This window comes from Phascolarctos cinereus, unplaced genomic scaffold (genome assembly GCF_003287225.1).
Source record: "Phascolarctos cinereus isolate Bilbo 61053 unplaced genomic scaffold, phaCin_HiC Scaffold_5;HRSCAF=322, whole genome shotgun sequence".
Classification (NCBI taxonomy): domain Eukaryota; kingdom Metazoa; phylum Chordata; class Mammalia; order Diprotodontia; family Phascolarctidae; genus Phascolarctos; species Phascolarctos cinereus.
The window spans coordinates 374189671-374196933 of NW_027555958.1; the positions used below are offsets into that span (position 1 = coordinate 374189671).

General features: G+C 36.0%; 1 protein-coding gene across 6 annotated transcripts in view; it reads right to left on the reverse strand.

Moving 5' to 3' along the window:
* Nucleotides 1-7263, reverse strand: part of LOC110222718 (membrane cofactor protein-like) — a 77111-nt gene that overhangs the window by 43279 nt on the left and 26569 nt on the right. The window lies entirely within an intron of this gene.

The following is a 7263-nucleotide window of genomic DNA, read 5'->3' on the forward strand; positions in this document are numbered from 1 at the left end:
GAAAGAGAAATTTCACGTAAACTTACTATAGACATTATAAAATATTTACAAGTCTACCTCCCGAAACAAAGCCAGGAACTCTATGAACACAATTACAAAACACTTTTCACACAAATAAAATCAGATCTAAATAACTGGAAAAACATCAGTTGCTTATGGGCAGGCCACGCTAATATAATAAAAATGATAATTCTACCTAAGTTAATTTACTTATTCAGTGCCATACCAAACTACCAAAAAATTATTTTATAGAGTTAGAAACAAATAATACCAAGATTCATTTGGAAGAACAAAAGATCCAGAATATCAAGGGAACTAATGAAAACAAATGCAGGTGAAGGTAGCCTAGCAATTCCAGATCTTAAATTGTATTATAAAGCAGCAATCATCAAAACTTCTTGGTACTGGCTAAGAAATAGAGGGGTAGATCTGTGGAATAGGTTAAATATGCAAGAAACAGTAGTCAATGACGATAGCAACCTATTATTTCATAAACCCAAAGACCCCAGCTTCTGGGATAAGAACACACTCTTTGAAAAGTTTTTGCACAAACAAAGCCAATGCAACTAAGATTAGAAGGAAGGTAAAAATTCTTTCCCAATTTTCTACAACCAGTCTCTCTGATAAAGGTCTCATTTTTAAAATATATATAGAGAATTAAGACAAATTTATAAGGATACAAGCCATTCCCCAATTGATAAATGGTCAAAGGATACGAACAGACAGTTCTCAGATGAAGAAATTAAAGCCATCTATAGTCATATGAAAGAATGCTCTAAATCATTATTGATTAGAGAAATGCAAATCAAAACAACTCTGAGGTACCACATCACACCTATCAGATTGGCCAACATGACAAAACAGGAAAATGATAAATGTTGGAGATGCAGGAAAATTGGAACACTAATGCATTGTTGGTGGAGTTGTGAAATGATTCAACCATTTTGGAGAACAATTTGGAACTATGCCCAAAGGGCTATAAAGTGCATACCCTTCGACCCAGCAACAGCACTTCTAAAGTTATCCCAAAGAGATCATACAAATGGGTAAAGGCCCCACATGCACAAAAATATTCATAGCAGCTCCTTTTGTGGTGGCAAAGAATGGAAATTGAGAGGATGCCTATCAACTGGGGAATGGCTGGGCAAGTTGGGTATATGAATTTAATGGAATACTATTGTGCTATAAGAAATGATGAACAGGCTGACTTCAGAAAAACCTAGAAAGACTTATACGGTCTGATGCAGAACCAAGAGAACGTTGTACACAGTAACAGTCACTCTGTGCGATGACTGATATTGATAAACTTAACCCTTCCCAGCAACAAGGATCTAAGACATCTCCAGAGGCCTCGTGATGGAAAACGCTATCCACATCCAAAGAAAGAACTATGGAAGTTGAATTCCTTTTTTCCCCTCTTCTGTTCAGTTTTCTTTCCTCTTTCTGATGGTTCCTTCTATTCGTTTTAATTTTTACTTACAAGATCACTAATGTGAAGATGTTTAATAGGAATGTAAATATATAGCCTACATCAGATTGAGCGCCATCTTGGGGAGGAAGGGGGAGAAAAATTTTAAGCTCAAAAGCATAGCAGTGATTATTGATAAATCAAATAAATTCATAAAATTAAAAAAAAAGGAAAAACAACCTGGAAAATAGATCCAGGAGAGAAAACTTAAAAATTATTGTACTACCTGAAAGCCATGAACAAAAAAAGAGCCTAGATGTCACCTTTCAAGAAATTATCAAGGAAAACTGCCCTGATATTTTAGAACCAGAGGACAAAACAGAAATTGAAAGAATCCACTGATCACCTCCTGAAAGAGGAAAACTCCTAGGAATATTGTAGCCAAATTCCCGAATTCCCAGGTCAAGGAGAAAATATTGCAAGCAGCCAGAAAGAAACAATTCAAGTATTGTGGAAACACAATCAGGATAACACAAGATTTAGCAGCTTCTACATTAGGGGTCTAGAGGGCGTGGAGTATGATATTTTGGAGGGCAAAGGAGATAGGACTACAACCAAGAATCACCCACCCAGCAAAACTGAGTATAATCCTCAGGGAAAAAAGATCATTCAATGAAATAGGGGACTTTCAAGCATTCCTGAGGAAAAGACCAGAGTTGAATATACAATTTGACTTTCAAATACAAGACTCAAGTGAAATACGGAAGAAGGTAAACAGGAAAGAGAAATCATAAGAGACTTAATAATGTTGAACTGTTTACATTCTTGCAAGGAAAGATGATATTTGTAACTCATGAGTCCTTTGTCAGTGTTAGGGTGGTGGGAGGTAAAAAAAATCATATGTATAGATAGATAGAGGGCACAGGCTGAGCTGAAGACACAGGGGTGATATCTGGAAAATAAAATTAAGGGGTGAGAAAGGATTATACTGGGAGAAGGAGAAAGGGAGAAGTAGAATGGGGTAAATTATCTCACATGAAACAGACAAGAAAAGGCTTTTATAGTGGAGGGGAAATGGAGGAAGGTGAGAGGGAATGAGTGAATCTTTTTCTCACAGGATTGGCCTTAAGGAGGGAATAACACACACACTGGGGTATGGAAATCTATCCTACCCTACAGGAAAATAAGGGGCGGATGGGGACAAGAGAGCAGGGGTTGATAGAGGGAGGGCAGATTGGGGGAGGGGATAATCAAAAGCAAACACTTCTGAGGAGGGACAGGGTCAAAAGAGAGAATAGAATAAATGGGGGTAGGATAGGATGAAGGGATATGGAAGTGTTTTGCATGACTACACATCTATAACCTGTATCGAGATGCTTGCCTTTTCAATGGGGGGGGGGGGAGGGAGGACCGGAGAAAATTTCTATCCCAAAGTTTTAAAAACATATGTTAAAAATAAAAAAAAAGAAAATACAAAAAAAAAAGTTTTTGCACAAAGCCAACGCAACCAAGATTAGAAGGAAAGTAGAAAATTGGGAAAGAATTTCTACAACCAGTCTCTCTGATAAGAGCCTCATTTCTAAAATATACAGAGAATTAAGTCAAATTTATAAGAATACAAGTCATTCTCTAATTGATAAATGGTCAAAGATATGAACAGGTGGTTCTCAGATGAAGAAATTAAAACCATTTATAGTCATATGAAAAAATGCTCTAAATCACTATTGATTGGAGAAATGAAAATCAAAACAACTCTGAAGTATCACATCACACCTATCAGACTGGCCAACATGACAAAACAGGAAAATGATAAATGTTGGAGAAGATATGGTAAAATTGGAACACTAATGCATTGTTGGTGGAATTGTGAGCTGATCCAACTATTCTGGAGAGCAATTTGAAACTATACTGAAAGGGCTATAAAACTGTACATACCCTTTGACCCAGCAATATCATTCTGTATCCCAAAGAGATCATAAAAATGGGAAGAAGGATCCACATATACAAAAATACTTATAGCAGCTGTTTTGTAGTGGCAAAGAATTGGAAACTGAGGCAATGTATGTCAATTGGAGAACGGCTGAAAAAGTTGTGGTATACAAACATAATTGAATACCACTGTGCTATAAGAAATGAGCAGGCTGATTGCAGAAAAACCTGGAAAGACTCATGTGAATTGATGCCGAGTGAAATGAGCAGCACCAGGAGAACACAGTACACAGTAACAGCTACCCTGTGCAAAGACTAACTTTGATAGACTTAGCTCTTCTCAGCAATGCAAGGATCTAAGACAATTCCAAAAGACTCATGATGGAAAATGCTATCCACATCCAGAGAAAGAACTATGGAGTCTGAATACAGATGGAAGCACACTATTTGCTCTTTTTTTGCTTTGTCTTTTCTTTCTTATGGTTCCTCCCATTGGTCCTAATTCTTCTTTACAACATGACTAATATGAAAATATGTTTAATATGAATGTATATATAGAGCCTTTATCAGGCTGCACACCCTTTTGGGGAGGGGTGCATGAAGGGAGGGGGAGAAAATTTAAAACTCAAAATCTTATGGGAGTGAAAACTAAAACTAAATTTATTTTTTAAAAAGTAATACAGAAACCATTAAGGGAATAGCTATTTTATGCTTGGTTCTAACAACAAAAAATAACTGGTGAAATAAAAATGCAAGGAACATGGTAATAACTACTCATCTTTAGAACTCATGACTGAAAAAGCCAGGAAAGCTAGAAAGTCTGGCACACACCCTAGATTTTAGGAGAAAATTTCTTCTTCAGAGAAGGGAAAGTAGCATTCCATGGCCTAAAAATTTTATAGAGAAAGTTATCCCAGAAAGAATGAGAAGCTCAAGAGGAAATTCTAAAGACAGAGAAATCATCCAGTTGTGGAATAAAGAGGGAGTTGTCTAAAGAACTGTGTGGTTACCTATGGAACCCAACCATTCACTAATTTGGATTTTTTTTAAAAATATGTTCAACAATGACTACAATAACAATATTAAAAGGCAGTGAAACTGACACACTGCCATAAATATAAATTCTGGAAAACTCATATTGAAACATTATTCTCTTCTGAGATGAGCTGGAGTACGATATAAATGGAATATGGTACATATCGTCAAATGCAGTTTTATCAAGCTTGTTTTGCTCAAACATTTTTAGTGGTGGTAGTAGGGTTTAAGAAGGAATGGCAGAGACATGTGCAAAACAAAAAGCAACTTGATAAAATTTTATTTAAAAAAATGTACAGAACCTTAAAATAATGTTACATATTGTTGAAGAGGGACTGTGATCAATGAAATACTGTAGAAACAGAAGAACTGTCAAAGTACTGGAAAAGGGCAAACGTCTCAGTTCTTAAAAATGCAAGCAGTGACCTGCAAGTTAAAAATCAGTAAGTTTGACTTTAATTCCTGGCAAAAATTCGGAATGGTTAGTGAATAATCTAGAATAGCATCTGGTCATCAGGAGAAGTCCACCTGGCTTTATCAAAAACAAGTTATGCCATAGTAACCTTATTTTCTTTTTTAACAGGGTTTTACTCTTTTAACAAGTTTCATGTAGGGTGCAGAAAGGGAGAAAGCCAAGTCAGAAAGAGACTGGTGTGGTATGATCCCAGCACTCTACCAGAGCACACAGCAAAGGGGTTGGGGTGGATTATATTTCTCAGCCCCACTATCCACAGCATCTTGTCCACTGGTCTAGTAGTAGATACTGAATCTAGCACAGAAGAGAGAATCAGTGGAAGTAGCTTAAAGGAGTATGATCCTTGGTGGCAGAGAAGAGCCAATTGTACATTCAAGAAGGACTTGGCCCAGGCACTGAGAAGAGCTAGCCAAGGGAATCCAGTGCCCTGCCTGGTAGATCAAGCAAATATTGCAAGTATAAATTTACCTAGATTTTAATAAGCATTTGAAAAAGTCTCTCAGGTTATTCTTACAGACAAGATGGAGAGATGGCGAATAGATTTTGTGGATTCCGAACTACCTTACTGCCAGACCCAGAGAGTAGTCATTAACAGCTTGATGTCAACTTGGAGGAAGTTTCCAGTAAAACATCCTAGGGATCACTCTAGCTTAACATTTGAATCAACAAAATGCTTATCAAAGGTGCAGATGACACAAAGTTTAGGAGAGGTATAGCTAATACAGTGAACAAAGTCAGGATCTGAAAAGAACTTGAATGACTAACTTGCTGGTTTAAATCTAATAAGATTACATTTATCACTGGTTAAATTTCAATTCCCATATTTATTTTCAAAAAATACTTCTTCAGTACACGATCGGAAAGGCAAGCTTAGAGTAAAAATTTGTTTGAAAAACATCGGAGGTTTTAACAGACTGACAATTCAATGAATCAATTAGTATAGAATGGCAGCCAAAGAAGTGTGACTTCTTTGCCCAGGACTGCACTGCCAGACCACACTTGAATAAACACGTACAGTTCAGGGTGCCACCTTCAAGGATCACTGGAATGAAGACTTTGAGGTGGAAGGAAGAACACAGGAAACTGAGAGAGAACACAGAGAGAAGGACAGCCAGTATCGTGAAGGGAACTGAAATTATGCCGTATCTGAAGAAGTAGAAACAACCAAGAATTTTTAGTTTGACAAGGTGAAGATTTAGACTAGGAAACATGATCACTGTCATCAAGTTTTTAAAGAGTTTAGACTTCTCCTTGGTTTCAGATGACAAAACTAGGAGTAACAGGACAGAAGTTACAGAGAGGCAGATTTGGGTTTGATATATGGAGAAATTTCCTAATAATCAGAACTATCAAAGTGAAATGGGTACATACATAATATATACTGGGTCACTCTACTCTCATCCCAATGCAGGTCTTTAAACAAAGGCTGGATTATTACCAACTACATTATAAGAGAAATACTTATTCAAGGATGGTTTGCATTATATGGCTTATAAGGTCTCTTTCAATTCAGATTTGATTCTGTAATTTGATGCTTCTAACTTAGCATGGGCTTTCAAATCAGATAACTAACAAACTTAGAACTGTGTAAAACAGAATAGCCTATGAGGAAAGGGTTAATACTAAAGTACATGAACCACTACTGTGAAAACTTCAGGATATCGATTTTTGCCTCTTAAGAAGCCTATGTTTGCTCACTTTTGGGTTCTCTACTATATTCTAGCACATGGAGGCTATTTACTAAGTGACTTTAAATAAGTGAGATATAAGTCAGAAAACAACTTACTGAATGTGAATACTTCCTGCAACAATGTAAAATTATTACATATCTGTATCCCCTCTTAATCTTGTTCAACTCTTGTCTATGTCTTCCTATAAACTCTTTAATTTAGTGAAGCTGGGTATCAAAATTATTTCATTCTTGGAAGGAAAAAAGACCAATGGAATGCGATAAAGATCACAGAAACAGAACTGACACATTTTCAAATGTGGGTAATGTTTGACAGAATTTGTGGAAAACAAAAACTAGGTTAAGGATTATTTAACAAATATTTTTGGAAAACCATACAGCAACATGACAAAAACAAAAGCTGAATCTCAATGCATACCATAAAAAACTGCATCTGTATTACAGATGTAAACATACAAAAGTATTCATTAAAAATGAAAAGGGGAATGTTTTTTGTCTCAGTTGCAAAGGGCATATAAAAATTATTAAATGAGATATTGTGAGGAAGCAGACAAACTGCAAGGAAAAATTATAAACAAAAAATATCCAATAAATCAATGGAACAAACATTAAGTGCTTACTATCTGCAAGGCACAAAAAGAAAAACAAAAAAGTTAGGAATACTGCATGAAAAATTACATAAGAACTTAACAAACAGTAAAGAGCAACACTCAATTCACTTTGCAT